The sequence below is a fragment of the Myotis lucifugus genome, unplaced genomic scaffold (genome assembly GCF_000147115.1).
Source record: "Myotis lucifugus unplaced genomic scaffold, Myoluc2.0 scaffold_70, whole genome shotgun sequence".
NCBI classification, from domain to species: domain Eukaryota; kingdom Metazoa; phylum Chordata; class Mammalia; order Chiroptera; family Vespertilionidae; genus Myotis; species Myotis lucifugus.
Genome location: NW_005871118.1, coordinates 3,332,104 through 3,349,186, shown reverse-complemented (window position 1 = coordinate 3,349,186; position 17,083 = coordinate 3,332,104). Strand labels below are relative to the sequence as shown.

Here is a 17,083-nt window from a genome sequence, read left to right as displayed (position 1 = left end):
AAAAATAACGTGGGCAAGTTCTATCATCTTAAAGCTTCAGCTTCCCAGATTATGCCAAACCTATCTCTTGCTATTTAATTAATGTCAAAAGCATAATGTGGTGCAACTTTGCTGTTGGAAAACTTCTATTTTTCCAACATGTCTATTCTCCTACACATAACTAGAATGAGTAAAACTTCTGACTAAATCATAGGCACATATACAGGCAAATGATTAAAGGGTTTGACTGCCTGCCATAACATTGGAACAAGATCTGGGGTCGAATGCTAATGAATAAAGGGTTATAACCCTGGACAAGCAATTAAATGCAGCTTAAATATATAACATTATTTTCCTCAAAAAACAGAGTTTAAACTACATATGATTACATTCCATAAATTATATTGCAGCACCTTAAACAATCTAGATAATTAATAAATATTTGTTAAACGAATGAATGAATAAAATTAAACAACAACAACAACAACAACATATCACCTGGTTGGAAAGGTAAATTCTTCACTGCATTAAGCTTCTCACAAATAAACCATGTAGATGGCAATCAGTCCTTAGTACCAAAGACAAAAACCGAAGTCCATTTGAAGACATTTGAGAGTAATGAGAGAAGGGCTACGCACAGATCACAGGTTGAAAATCTAAAAGCACTCCCTGGGTTTTTACCTGGGAGCATTTTAAACACTCCCACTCTTAAAAATGGCAGCCTGTGTTCATAGCCAGTACCCATGTGATCATCCCCAGGCTCAAGGGAGGGAGTGCTGGGGCATCATCAGATTCACATTCCCAGGAACTTGTAATGGAGCCTGAGGAACTAGTCTCCATCTCTGATGATCACTTGCAAGCCAGTGAGCTAAACCAGGGAGCTGTGAAGTGGTCCTTTCTGAGCACACCAAGGCAGAGAAAGGCAGTGCGCAAAGGGAGGGCAGATGGCAGGGAGAGCCATGGAGATCACGGATAGGCACCGAAGAGCCTATGCTCCCGGCTCCAGTCTCTTGTGAAGCCTCGCCATCCTTGGTTTCTTGACATGACAATATCCAAGTTATCTGGGGGATAAAATGGTGGAGTGGGATAAAAATAAGGACTGAGAAGAAAGGATGCAATACAGTTTGGACTTCCTTTGAGGGCTCTAAGAGCCACTGAAGGGTTTTAAGCAGAAAGTGACCATGATCAGAAATCATCTTTACAAACACCACCCTGGCTCAGAGTAGAGAATGAGTTGGAATAGAGCAAGAGCGCAATGAGGAGGCTTTTGTGGTAATTCAACAGCCCATGTCCCAGGGAAGTATCTGTTGCTTATGTGCGCTGCTGCCTGCTGGCATAATTTAAACTGATGGGCTCTTTGTCTTCAAAAGGGCATGTTTTATGTAAGATGTCTAAACAGTACATGGAAACTCATTCTGTGGCACCCCAGCATAATAAATGATTAGACTGTTGGTCTAAAGTCTCCATGATTATGTAATTAAATCATTAGGACTGGAGATTAAGTCACCAGGGAGCTCCCATTATTTAACTGAGCGGTATTTCAGGATCGCCTAGGGAGAATATCACTCCACTGCTCTTCTAGCACAGTCTTCAACATTCCTTCCTGAGTGTGGTAGATCTTTCCTTACCCTCTCAAAGAAATGTCAACAAATGAATTTGTAAGGTAACTCTTGGTAGCAGATACTTTTGCTAATTTCACAAAATCTTTCTAAATCCCTCAAGATTTGCGGCTCTCTGTGCTTCTTCTAAATATAACTGAATATTAAACTGACTCAGGAGAGAGGTAGAATGCAAGTTAGACTTTGAAATGTAGACCATAGTGGCTGTGCATTTAGAATGAACTTAGCTTTGTATAACTATTCTGGCTCTACAACAGGTGCAGCTACTGAAATATGTTTTTCAAACTGATTTTTTCAATCTAAAAATAAACCACAAAAACAAATGCCTTTTAGATTATTTCACTGACCTTGACATTTATTATTTCCTTAACTTAAAAATCTTGAGAATATAGACCTAGAGGGTATTATGCTAAGTGAAATAAGTCAGAGAAAGACAACTACCATATGATTTCACTGATAAGTGGAACCTAAAGTACAATACAAACAAACAAACAAAACAGAAACAGACTCATAGATTTAAAGAACAGAGTGACAGTTGCCAGAGGGAAGGGAGGTTGGGAGACTGAGTGAAACAGGTGAAGGGATTGACAAGTACAAATTGGTGACTACAAAATAGTCATGAGGATGTAAAGTACAGCATAGGGCAGTCAATAATGTTGTAATAACTATGTATAGTGCCAGGTGGGTACTGGAGATATCAAGGGGACAATTTTTAAAGTATATGATTGTCTAACCACTATGCTGTACAACTAATATAAATAATATTGAATCTAAACCGTAATTAAATTTTTTAATTAATTTTTTTTAATCTTGAGAATTCAACTCAGTGTTTCCTATAACCTGACTTTATATCTCTTTTCCTAGACTTAAATGGTCATAAACATTATACTGCCTTATATGTCTACCTATATAATAAGCCCCCAAATCCCCTATGTTTGATCCATTTTCTGGTCAAAATTGTGGGAGGGGCTTTTCATCAAAGCAAGTTTAGAGCACCTGAATCCTGCAATTGAAAATTCATACTAACCCCCGCCTGCCTCAAAAAACACACACAAAAAAAAAAACATTTTTGGCAAGAAAGTTATGAAACACTAGGCCAGAATTAATTCTGTTTAGATCAGCCAAAAATCTTAATAAAACCGCTAATTCAAAGACTCACCAGCTGCTGAAGGGTGGCATAGTAAAAAATAGGTCAAGGGCAACTTGCCCAGCTACAAGAAGAGCAAAATCATTAATACAATAATAAAAAGAACCGCTAAAATTTATCAAGCACATAATATGTCCTCACACTAGTATTCACGGTGCTTGGCATGCTTGGAGTCACTTAATAACCCTGTGAGCAGTACTATTATCATCCCTATATTACAGCAGAGGCATAAATAAGCTAAGTAGCTTCACCAAGGTCACCGAACCAAGAAGCGGTGGAATACGATTCCAGCGTCCACAATGAACTACTTCCCAAGGCCCAGATGTGACTTCGGATTTTCTAGAAATCACTACATTCGTTGGCACAATGAAAGCAGAAAGAAAAAAAAATTTTACTCAGGGTACATTGCAGGCTCTTCCACGCTGCCTCCACCATCACTTTCATCAAAAGAAATCTAAGGGACTCCATTTTGCAGTCGTTTCTCATTTTTAAAAGACAGATGTATAAATAAATGGCATCCTCAAGACTTCCGTATTAAAATGACATTCAGTGGAACAGTCCTGTGGGACCCAGAGGTGAAATGCATTTCCCAGTTAAGGATCACAGGAACCCCCTCACAGGCAGGGGGTGGGGGGGACTATCAGTGCATTAGGGCGCAGAGCACCCGCAGGTCACAGAGTTCTCCGTGGAACACAGCCCCGGCTCTTCAGGAAGGACTCACACACTTAGCTCCGTCACACACACCAGGGACAATGACACAGCAGACAACTGGCTAGAATGTCAACAAAGAAATCATCCAAGTATATTCAGCAATTTGGATTTTGCCCATTAATATTGTTGCTCCTTTTAGAACAAGTGCTCTGTTGCCAAGGGTCTCCATTCAAGTGGAAACTGTTATAATTTTTTCCCTATGGGATGTCCTTCCTTAGCCGCCGTTAACCAAATTTTAACTGACCTTAGTTGTTTTATGGAAATACAGGTTAAGAATCACTGATCTAAAATAAAAGCCCTTGTGATTAATCTAACACTTTATTCTAAATAACTGCCTGTCTTCCACACTAACTAGTAGAGAATTTTACCTTTTCCCTCATCTCTCCAAGACATTAAGCTTATGTTTGGAATTTTTAAATAAGCAGCAATTAGAACTCAATGTAGAACTAAGACCAAACATCCCTATTTTCTGGTTCTGAGAGATAAAGGCTTTAGGCAAACAAGCAAAAAAAGCTATGATGATTAGCTAATCCAATTACAAAATACAAAATAGAATGCACACCTATTCTCTGTCCATTTTGAATGATGTCAGGCACTGGATTGGACAAATGGCAGAAAATTCACATGGATAGCTGCTCATATAGGAACTTTACCTAAAGTATTTAAATTTCCATGGGCATATATGGAAAACAAACTCTCAAACATTGGCGGCTATATTTCCCTGGATAATATTTTCAAATATTATCCAGGGAAACATAGATTTGGCTTAATTTTGTTATTTGTTTTCCTAAAAATAATGGCCCATGTGATTGGATACACACAGTTGCATGTTCTGTTTGTTATTGAATTGAAAGCAAGGTAGGTTTAGAGTCCACAACAGTCTACACAAGAAGCAAAACAGCATGATTTAAAAAAAATAAAATAAAATAAAACAACCTCTGGCAGGCACTGTTCATTGCTTATACAAGCACTGTGGCCATGTGCCTAGCTAAAAATATTTCCCAGCCTCCTTTGCACATATAGGTGGTCATGTGACTAAACTCTGGCCAATGTGACCCAAGTGCAACTTTATGAGTGCATTTGTATGAAAGGTATTTTTAAAAAGGGGCAGATTCAGTTAGCAGTTGCCTTTTATTCTTGATCCTTCCTGCTATTTGAATGTAGATTTGATGGCTGAAACCACAGCAGCCATCTTATAATCACAAGGCTTCCTTGAATAAGAAACCTAGCTCTTTCCCTTAGCCCCCAAACTTCTCCCTCACATCAAACAGTTTAATAATTACAAAAGTCCTAATGAACAATGGTAGAGCAGAAAGACAAAAGAAACCTGAAACCTAGAAGGGCACAGAGTTGCCACACCTACCCTTAGGATTTTTATATGTAGAAAAATAAAGTCTTATCTTGTTTAAGACACTGATTTTTAGATTTCATGTTATATTTACCTAAACTTACACCACACTAGTGGGAGCCAACCTCCAGGAGAGCCCACCCTGCCAAGCAGTCAGACAGCCTTGACTCTGGATAGTCATGCCTTTGTTTAGTCTTGTCCCACATTGAAGCAAGCCATCTGGAGAATGGCATAAGTGACCATGTCATTTCGAATTATTCCACTCTGGGGTTAGCCAGTCACAGCATCATAAGGAGACTCAACCAGCCCCGTGGAGACACCATGAAGAGGAACTGAGGTCTCCCACCAGCAACAACTTCAGAACCACATGAGTGAGCCACCTTGAAAGTGGATCCTCCAACCTGTTAAACCTTCAGGTGACTACAATCTCAGCTAATATCTGACTGCATTCCCATGAGACACCCTAAGCCAGAACCACCCAGCCAAGACATTTCTGAATTCCTGACTCAGAGAAACTATGAAAGGTAGTAAATGGTTGTTCATTTACAGATAATATGTTATCAGCAATAGATAATAAAATGTGGTATTAATCCTCCAGAATACCCTGGCATTGTAGTGTAGCAACCATCTATATATATAAAAAGCCAGCAACCTGAACGCTGCAATGACCAGAACGACCGGTCGCTATGACGCCCACTGCGGCCAGCGAACCAGCCCAATCTGGGGGTGGGGCCGGCTGGCCAACCTCCTGTAGCCCCTCCCCCCACCCAGCCCACCCTGATCAGCCCACAGCCACTCCCCCCAGCCAGCTCTGCCCCTGATTGCCACCCCCCCCCCCAATCAGGGCAGATCGAGGCCGGCCAACCTCCCGCCACCTCCTCCTCCCAATAGGCCCAGCCCCAATCTTCCCCGATTGGGGCCAGGCCGGCCTGACCCCACCCGTGCATGAATTCGTGCACTGGGCCTCTAGTTAAACTAATATTGAACTGCTCAAAATTATTCCATTAGTTATATTCTGCATTACCATTTGTTCTAACCTGCCAACATGCTGCTGGTAGCATGTAAGCACCACAAAAGAAGACCATGTCTGGTTTTGCTCATCATTGCATTTCCCCAATATATACAACAAAACTAGGCATGGAGGACATGCTCAGTACATATTTGTTGAATAAGTGAGTCAATAAATATATGACTGAAGAATAAAGGAATAAGTGGCAGTCAGGGACTAAGGTGCATTTAGGTGAGTGATTTTTCTTTTCTTCTCTCTTTGCTGGCTAGTCCCACAGAACCACTGGCATGCTGTACATCCAAGAGCCTGCCTGGTCCCTGATTGTTATTGGGCCCAGAAAAGAAAAGTGACCTGAGGTGACATCCTGAATTGGTTTCCATTGCTGGAATATAAGCTTCTTGTTTTAAATTCCAAAGAAAAACCAGGGTCACTGGAATGAAGAATCAATGATGTTAGTAGAACGGCATAATCACAGAGGCAGCACCTTGGAACCCAGAAGGGGACAAAGACAAAGCTACAGAAAGATAAGGGGCATGACAGGTGGGGTTACACAGCCCTACTCCCCAGAGTCACAGCCCTAATCCATCTCTGTGATCTCTGGGGCCGAGAGCTCTTTAATCCCCAATTTGAAACACACTTGATGTGCATTTAACAGGTGTAAACACTACTAATTCCAAAAAGTATACAATAAAAGAAACAATTTTTGAAGGAGGAAAGGAATTTCTAAGAAATCAGATTCAAATCTTGATTTTTTGCTGAATCATGTTTAGACTATTCTTATTTTACATCTCCAATTACTAGATCAAAACAGAGAAAAATATTCACTTCCTAATATTCCCCTTTTCTGTCACTAGGATAGCTGCTCTTTTTAAAATCAAACCCAAGCCAGTGTGCTGGCAGTAACACTAAGCCAGGTGAACTCCTGTACACGTTCCTGTCTGAATAAAGATTGGCAAGCTTCCTTGGAATTTTTAGGCAAAATTCCTTTTTCACTTATTTTTAGCAAAGTACAGCTATTTGCCAGTATTAGCCCTAGATTCTAAAGGAAAGTGATAAAATGAGAATGCTGTTTATTGACACAGCATTTCATAATTTTCAAGCCCCTTCTCCTACATGATCTCACCTATTTCCCACAGAAACCCTTGGGACAAAATGGGGAGGAAATACTGAGACCTCGTTCCTAAAACTCCAAGTCCTCATGTCTGATTGCTCCTAGACATCTCCATCCAGGTGTACCCCAGACACTTCAAACTCAGCAAATGTAAAACCACACCCTCCATTGGCCCCATGATTTTAAAGGTACCTGGGATTTGTTTTAAAATCTCAGTATGTATAGTAAGTGACACAGATGTGGATATAGCTAACAGGAAGGAGAGGTTTGGTATACCCTCAGTTCCTAGAAACAGGAAGCCCTGAGACGCGGGGGAGGCCACACAGGGAAGCACCAGGGTGGGTCAGGAAGCAGAGGGATCCAGTAGGGGTGGGAGTAGGAGGTGGGCAAGAGCCTTTATTGTGGTTTTGGCAAGAAGGATCAGGTCAGGCAGGGAAAGCATGCTTAGGACTGACTAGTTTAAATAATGTTAGCGGCTCCGGGGCTTAGGGGCTGTCCCTAGTTGCTTGGTATCTGGGCACTGGGTGATTAGGGAAGGTGAATAGTGACCTGCATATGAGAGACTGATAAAGGAGGCAGCTGAGCATGAGGAATCTGGATTGGTTAGGTTTTTTTTTTTTTGTTTTTTTATTGATTTCAGAGAGGAAGGGAGAGGGAAAGGGAGATAGAAACTTCAGTGATGACAGAGAATCATCGATCAGCTACCTCCTGCACACCCCATACTGGGGATCAAGCTCGCAACTTGGGCATATGCCCTGACCAGGAATCCAACCGGTGACCTCTTGGTTCCGGGTCAATGCTCAATCACTGAGCCACGCTGGTTGGGCTGGATTGGTTAGTTTTTTATATAAAGGTGTGCTCACGGGTGAGTTGGTTATCATCTCTAGGAATCAGCTCCCCTGGGAGGGGTAGTCCCCCAGGGTAAGGCCCCAGATATGAAAACATCAGAATACAGAAAATAAAAAGAAATGGTTAATATAGCTGCCTACACATTGTCCCTCCGCCCCCCCCCCCCATTTTAGTCTCAGGAATGGGTGGCATCACCAAGCACCCTCTGGCCCAAGCCAGACACCTTGTCACTGCTGACTTCTCCATTCTCCCACACCATACCCTAGCTTCTCCCTCTTGGGTATCTCCCCTGTCCCCTTACTGCTCAATCCTTCATCTCTAAACTTGGCTGTCATACCATAACCTTTTATATGACATTTTGGAGGCTAACTAGTGTCATGATCCTACCTCACCCTCTCCTCTTTTCAGCACTGACAACAATGGTAACCTTAATGTGCAACTCTAACCTCTTAACTCCCATGCTTAAATTCTTTGAAGACCTTTATCTTTAAAAGTGAAATAGTATCTCAACTTCATAATAAGAGTCCCCTAAACTCTTTAGTAAAACTGGGCTTCTAAGAATAGTGCCCATTTTATCCTGATGCTCCTTCAAGTGACCTAAGAGGGTAAAATAACCACAATTTGGAAAACACGGGTCTAAGTAGGGAGCCTAAACCAAGTCCCTCCTGGAGCAGCACTCCTAACCAGCCTCCTGCCCCAAGCTCACGCCCTTGACAATCCACTAATTCTGAAACCGCAAACCCAGGAACACATTGTGCTTTTGATAATGTCTTTGACATGATTTTGTTGGGCTGCCTTTTCATGAAACAGCTCAGTGAAGCAATGGCGTACAGGAGACATTACAATATATACCTGTTGGGGCTTAAAATACTAGTATATCTGGCCGAGACCGGTTTGGCTCAGTGGATAGAGCGTCGGCCTGCGGACTGAGGGGTCCCGGGTTCGATTCCGGTCAAGGGCATGTACCTGGGTTGTGGGCACATCCCCAATAGGAGATGTGCAGGAGGCAGCTGATCGATGTTTTCTCTCCTCAATCGAATGTTTCTAACTCTCTATCTCTCTCCCTTCCTCTCTGTAAAAAATCAATAAAATATATTTTAAAAAAAATACTAGTATATCCACAAATTCTTGGACACTCCTGTCATTGAAAGATCAAGTCCAGTTCTCCCACCACTTGGATGTAGGCTGGCCTCAGTGATTCATGTTTAATGAGCAGAATTCATCCCCGGAACAAAATCTGACAGTATAGAGTCAACCTGTTTGCAGCGGCGCAAAATTCACCATCACCTTCATTCTTGATTTCCAACTCCCCTCCCAGGGAGTAAAACAATTTTATACAAATGCAGTATCATGCAGGGCCAGCTCCATTTGCTCTTCCTAGTCAGCAGGCTGAGAATGTAAAAGCTTAGCTAATAAAAAATGCATGTATTCTTCACCTCAGAGTCAATAAGGAAAATGAATGTGCTCTCCCACCCAGCATAACAACAAGCATTTGTGTTCCTAACAATTCAAATAAATCCCTACATACACTTTCACAGTTCCAGGATGAAAGATGTTTGACTGCTTCATTCAAAAGTACTTTCATAAGAATGTTCCTGGGGACGGTACCAGCAAGCCAAGGCACATATCCTAAACCTTTCTCCCAAACTTGCCGAATCTTTGAGCTAAATCAAAAGACACAATTAACAATCTGTGTTTTCTTTGTAGATTAACAAAGCAGACAATTTAGAAGATCAGAGAGGGGTGGGGAAAGATGTACACAGAACTCTAGGGAAAAATGCAGAGTCCAAATATCCAGATGGTCTTTGATATGGAAAAGGGTTTAAGTGATATTAGCAAATACTTAAATCTATCTCATCTCCTCACTCTAAAACTTAATGAGAACCTCCAAAGTCTTTCTAAAAAAGAAATAAATTTTAAAATATTAAAACACAGAGGTAAGAGAAAAAGGAGACTCAATCCATCCTAAAACAGAATAAGCATTAATTCTTTTTGTACTGAACAAGTGTCAAGCATCAATGGAATATCTAATCCGGTACTAAGAATTTCTGAGCCTATGGCAAAGCTAGATTTTTAAATTCTGAGTACTTGACCGGTTCTCGGTTCTTAACTTGGTATTGCTGTCCCCATCATATGTAGCTTAGGGGTTTTGGCAGGGTTCTGGGAAGGAGCAATGTGTGCCTTCATCCTGCTGTGTTTACCAGAAGTCAGTTAAAGAAGAATGGAAAGCTCCAAAGAGTTAAAAATTTGACTCTTGGGTCAAATGAGATAAAAAGCATAATTTAATCAACAATGTTTTCATCTTAAAATACTCCGGCCCTGGGAGTAAGTAGCAAGATAGCTCGGGAATTTAAATTCTTCCCAACCCCAAGGGACAGAGGTGGTGGTACCGGAGATTTCCTGATGCTCAGGTTCAACAGTCTTACATTCATCAAATCAGATTAAAATCAAACAAACAAACAAGAACAGGCAGAAGAACCATAAGATGCTGGTGGTCTGCAGAGGAAAAAGAAGTCCTAACAAGGCAACTCTAGGGGGAGTGGGACCACTTACAGCCCAGGTACGTTTGCATAGGCCTCTGGTCTACCTGTCCTCCCTGCAAAGGAGGCTCCTCCTGGACAAAGTCCCCGTTTCCCTGGCTAATGGCCAGCTTCCAGCAAGGAGAAAGGCCTGGTCACATTTAAATTACCCAAAGTGCTGCAGCTATTTATACAGTCACCTGTTCCATCTTTTAGCAAATAAACAGCGAGTGTCTGCAGTATAACAAAGTGTATTTCTAGGGGCCAAGGACACAGTAATGAGAATGACAGACAGAATGCCTGTGCTCAGCAAGCAGGAGTGATCCACAATTAACAATAAATTACACAAAGTATTTCATAATATTTGTCATAAGTGCCACAGAAAGAGAAGTGTAGAGAGAGAAAACAAATGACATAGGACCTGCCAAAGCTTAAGCTATCAGGGAAGGCCTCTCTGAGGAGGTGGCTTTTCATCTGAGCTCAGGCTGAGATGAAATCAGCAGTCAACCAGGGAGAAGGCAAGGGGAGCAGTCCATTGCAAGGACACGTGCAGGAGCACTGGGGCAGTGTGGTGGGAGAGGAAGTAGGGCCCACCTCACAGGTTCTCTCGGGCCAGGCCAAAGATCTTTTCATCCTAAGAGCAATAGAAATCTGCCATAGGCTTTTACTAACCAGGGAGGCGAAGTGATGAACTTGGCCTTTTGTAAAAGATCAGTCTGGCTGTGGTTCCAATGATACTTCAGGAGGACAAGACTGGGGCTGTCTACCAAGTACACTAAGTGACTTAGACAAGAGCAGAACTGACGTATGTGGGCTAATAACTTGGGGTCCTCTTCAACTAGAAGTCTTCACATATTTGTTCAACACTGACTTAGAGACATGTCTGACAATGTTTGACAAATGCGGGGCAAAAGAGCCTCTCCTCCATTGCCCTAGGTAATTCTGTTTGGGTCCCCAAATATCCTGATCAACAGAAAAACCAGGCCACTCAGTAGACCTTGTCCTCCCTACAAGGAGGCCCAGAGATCATCTGACAAGCACATACCCCTCAGGCAGAGCCCCACATATGGTGTGCTGGTTGTGCAGCCCAGCACACCCTATATACTACAGTACAGAGAATCCCTGTTATGGGAGATGGGAAAACAGAGGTCTCACTTCTCTACCCAACCTGTTTTCTCCATTTCATATTTCCAGCTCTGATTTAGAGTAGGATGATTGCAGTGGGAGCAGCAGGAAAGAGAACAATTCCAAAGTGAATTAAGTAAAACTAATCAGACTCAGGTAGTGTGTGACAAAAGACATATGGAGGCATGGGAGAGGAAAATACTTTTGCAATTTCCTGTGGTCTTCCTCAAACTAGTCAGAAAAAAAACAAATAACAACAATAACAAAAACACACCCTGTCATATAAATAATAAAAATACATACAGAGCCCTTTATAGCTTGTGCCATTTCACTTTCATTACATTATGTGACTATCATAACAGTTCCATGAGACATGACAGATATAACTCTTGTTTCAAAAGTGGAACTCACCGAAGATCACATAATTAGTGTACAGCAGAAAAACAAAACCCAAATCAAGAACTCTGAATGCAAACCCATGCTCTTGCTATAAAACACATTGCCCTAAGTGACAGAATAATCTAATAGTGCCACAAACAAGCACTCACTGGGCTCCCATCATCCTGGAGAGCCTGCCAGAGGAGATAACCACACAAGCCACATGTCATTTGGGAGCCTGGAATGAGCCGAAGTCACCAAACTGGAACATGTCTCTTAAACTAAAGAAGGAAAGGCAGAGCACACTATGAACAAAGTCAGAAATTAAAAGAAAATGAGTGAAGATATTTGCAATATATGTGACAAATATTGTCTATGCCGCATATTCAATGTGCTATTACAAGTCAATAAGAAAAAATGGTTATATGGGGTGGGGGGACTGGCAGGAGGGGGATAAAGGGGGGAGGAAATGGGAGATATCTGTAATACTATCAAAATAAAAATATATCTAAAAAAGAAAAATGGTTATAGAAGAGGACATTATCAGTGTACATGAAAAGATGCTCAACAATGCTAACAATTCAAGAAATGCAGATTAAGCCAATAATAACCCATTGCTGGCTACAGTAGAGTCTGATATTGGGATTTATAATAAGAAATATGTATTTGGTCTTCCTCCCTGGCACATAGCTCCTAAAATCCTTGGAATTTCCTAAGTGTTGAGTATGATCAAGGTGAATAAGGTGACTTCTTGAGAGCCCCTGGGGAAAATAAGTGTGGGGGCTGGTTGCCAGTGGCGCTCCCTTGACCTCCACGGAGGGAGAGGGGCTGGAAATTGAGCTGAATCGCCAATGGCTGTGATTTAATCAACCACACCTAAGTAATGAAACTTCCATAAAAACCCAAAGGTCAGGGCTCAGAGAGCTTCTGGGTTGGTGAACACTGGGAGATTTGGGGAGACTGGTGCACTCAAAGAACACAGAAGCTCCTCACTCTTTCCCCCATATCATGCCCTATGTGTCTCTTCCATCTGTCTATTCCTGAGCTAAAATCTTTTCTAATAAACAGGTAATCTAGTAAGTAAATGTTTTCCTGAGTTCTGGGAGCCACTCTAGCAAATTAATCAAACCCAACGAAGGGATCATGGAAACCTCTGACTTAAAGTCGATTGGGATTTGCAATTGGCATCTTAACCTGGGAGCATTCTTGGGGGACTGAGACCTTAACCTGTGGAATCTGATGTTATCTCCAGATAGCTAGTGTCTGAATTGAGTTGCATTATAGGACATCCAGTTGGTATCAGAGAACTGCTTGGCATTGGAGGGGTAAAGAGGGGCCCACATATCAGAATTGGGAGAATTGTAGGGAGTAAACATGCATTCTCCCAGACTGGGGCAATTTAGCAACACCTATCAAAATGTTCCTATTCTTCAAGCCTACAACTTCAATTCTTGGAGCTTAGAGGCTGCACAAGGACACAAGGCATATATAAATGAATGTCTGTTACGGCATTATTGGTAAAAGCAAAAACACTTAAACACCCATCCACAGAGAACTAGTTTCTTAAAATATGTTAAGTCCATGATACTTTTCAACAAATAATACTGTTGTTAAAAAGAATGAGACAAATATATACTAGTATATCTAAAAATCTGAATGTGTCTTTGTACAGAGAGTGGGAAAGAGAGAGAAAATCAAAACCAATTAATCAAACAGAATCTATATATATAAAACCCTAATATGCAAATAGACTAAACTACAGAACAACCGATCACTATGACATGCACTGACCACTAGGGGGTGCACGTGGAACATGGTGGGCGTCGGCCACGATGGGATGGTGGAGCAGGTAAGCGGGGGTGCCAGACCCAGGCGGGGTGCTGGGCGCTGTCATCAGAGCGAGCCTCTGGTGGTTACTGAAAATTCTTTCCTCCTGTGCGCCGTGGTCCTGCCCAGCGCTCGCACCTGCTGCCGATGCCCAGTGCCAGCCCTGATTACTCGGCGCCATCAGCAGGTGTGAGCAGTGGCCGCTGGCCCCAATCACCCCTGAGGGCTTTTCCACCTCCCCCTGCTCCTGAGGGGCGGTCGGGGGGAGCAGACGCCAGCCCCAATCACTCCACACCATCAGCATATGGGAGCAGCAGCGGCAGTGGGAGCAGGGCGGCCAGCAGACAGAGGACCAGGGGCCACAGCAGGAGGGGGCGGGCGGGGTGTGGAGGATGGGCCGAGACCTGCCCCTCTGCCCACCGCAGCCTTACAGCCCACAGTTCCTTTCACGGTGCACAAATTCGTGCATTGGGCCCCTAGTGTAGAATAAAACACATTATTATTACTAAGATTTGTAATAATCTTACAGGTTTGCTTGTGCATGGGGCAAAGTTAGGAAATATACACACCAAACTGCCAATTGTGACTACCTACCAAGGGGGGAATGGCAAGCAAAGGAGTGGAGAAGTACAGTTCAAAGGAGGATTTTTACATTTATTTTACATATTTCTGTATTATTAACTTTCCAATGACAAGCATATATTATAATTTTTTAATTAGTAAGAATATTTTAATATTTAAGAAACCTCAGGAGCATAATGTCCTTCAGCAAAAAGTAAAATAAAATGTTGCGTAAGCATACTCCACTCTTACTCACTTTACTTGTGGACTGCGTTATGTTTTAATATGAAATTACTTTCCAAGCTTATCTCACATGAAACATTAGTATATGAAATCCTGGCTTTCTTCTTCCACTTTTATTAACAGGCAGATTTGCTGTTCCAATTACCTCCATTGAAGGGCAAATTCTAAATCCGTTCTCAGAAATGACCAATTCTCACCTCTGATAAACTAAAAGGCAACCTGCATATCTATCAGCCTCCACTTTCAAGTCCTAACTTCCTCAGCTTCCCTCCCTCCAGGAACCTCTACAAATCTGTAAGTTATGCCTCACCGCCTTTGGACTCATGCAGGTAACCATGCAGAACAAGCTTATTAATTTGACTTTCACAGCGAACATAATGATCAAATTATTCTAAACGAGCAGGAGGACAGATTAAAGTCTGAGTTGTTGTTAGCATTTACTTGACTTTACATCTAACCCTACCTCTCATTTCTCCAAGCGTTCCAGGAGAGTTTTGGCAATGGGGAGCCAGTTAACTTTAATCACTCATGTTGCTAGATCCCTCAAATAGTATAACATTCACACTAAAAATCTCTACATCATACTCCTTAGATCTGATTAATTTATAGCTTGCTAATAATCTCTATTGGCACCACATCGTGTATCTAATGCTTGCAAAGAAGCCAGCATGGCGTAGATGGCCAGGCGAAGACGATTATCCACCAGAGTCCCATGGAGTCAGTAGGACAAAGCCACATTCGGTTACAGGAGGCCAGAATTCTCCTTCAGGTGAGTAAAGGGAAAGAGTTCTGTTTTGTTTTATGTTTGAGACCCTATTGAATACATTCACATTTTCTGAGCCTGTGTTAAACATAGCATTACATTTTCAAGGTCATTTCTTCACCAAACATTTAATACTAGGCATCACCTACCGTTCGTAGAGTGCTTAGTATATGAAGGGAGATCATTAAGGGCTTTAGCTCATTTGCTTGTGCTCCAGCACCTGCTACCTAGCCTCAGTGAGTTGTGTCTCACACCCTCAGGCACTCTCTCATTCGTTGACCATTTCTGCACCAAGTTCACTTCTACTCCTGCCATCATTCCTGGTGACAGTGACTTAATAGCAGATGACACACCCAACATGCTGGGATTTTTATCCCTTGGCCTCCTCACTTCCAATCATCTTGTCCTCCACCCCCTAATTCTCACACTTCAGTGATCCCAGCCTAGACCTCTCATGATCACGAGTTGCATAATTCCTAACATCTCCACTTCAAGCTTTCCACTAGACTACCACCACTGGTTTTGGTTTTCCCCCTTTCCTCTGGTATCCCAATGACAAAAAAAGAGAGAACACTAGCAAACCTACTCAAGAAAAAAAGGGAAAGTATAATAAACAAAATAAGAAACTGCAAAAGGGAAAAATATTGAAACAGAGTAGATACTTAAAATACCAAAAGACGATATTTCACCAACTCTAGGCAAAAAAAATTTGGAAACCTAAGTCAAAGGGATAATTTCCTAAAAAATACATTGTCCCCAATTTGGCCCCAAATACAGATAATAAACTTAAACATCGATTTTCATATATGAAATAGAAAAGATTCTCCCTCAAAATAAAAACAACCCCATAGCCCTAGCCGGTTTGGCTCAGTGGATAGAGTGTTGGCCTGCGGACTGAAGGGTCCTGGGTTCGATTCCGGTAGAGGGCACATGCCCGAGTTGTGGGCTCGATCCCCAGTGTGGGGCATGCAGAAGGCAGCCAATCAATGATTCTCTCTCATCACTGATGTTTCTATCTCTCTCTCCCTCTTCCTTCCTCTCGGAAATCAATAAAAATATATTTTTAAAAAAGAAAAGAAAAAACAACCCATAAGGAAGCACAAGCTCCATGTGGTTGGGGGGGGGGGATTCTAACAAACCTTCAAAGAATTGATAACCCTTATGCTACTTGAACTGTTCCAGAGTATAGGAAAGAAAGCATAAACTACCAAATTAATTTTATCAAGCAGATATAATACTAATACCTAAACTTGACTTCATAAAGATTGCACAAAAATAGCTACAAAACAACTTCACTTATAAATACTGATATAAAAATCAGATATAAAATGAATAACATGTAAAAAATATAATAATGCTTCAACAAGTGGGATTTTTCCAGGAATGCAAGGAAAATTTCATTTGTAGGCAATCCATAATGTAATTCACCATTTTAACAAATATAAGAAGAAAAATCATATGATTCTTTTGAGAGATACTAAAATGGCCGTAAGGGCCTACTATAGAATTCATTGCCATTTCTTATTTAAAATAGAAAGCATCTAAATCACAAAGGAATTTGAAGATGATATAATATTTATATAGAGCATTTGAAAATATTTATATTTCCACTAAAAAACTATTAGAAATAAAAATCAATGAATTCATTAAAGTTTCAGGATACAAAATCAATATACAGAAATTAATTGTGCTTCTACAAACTAACAAAATGTCTGAAAATGAAATTTTTAAAAGATCTCATTCACAAATAAGAAAAAAACACAATAAAATACTTAGGAGTAAATTTAACCAAGGAGGTGAAAGACCTGTACACTAAAAAGTATAAGACTTTGATGAAAGAAATTGAAAACAAAAACAAGTGGAAATCTATCTCAATTTCATGGATGAGAACGAT

At 41.4% G+C, this 17,083-nt stretch overlaps 1 protein-coding gene across 1 annotated transcript in view; it reads right to left on the bottom strand.

Annotated features, from left to right (window-relative positions):
* Positions 1-17,083, bottom strand: part of PLCH1 (phospholipase C eta 1) — a 163,991-nt gene that overhangs the window by 84,477 nt on the left and 62,431 nt on the right. The gene's annotated exons all lie outside the window — the stretch shown is intronic.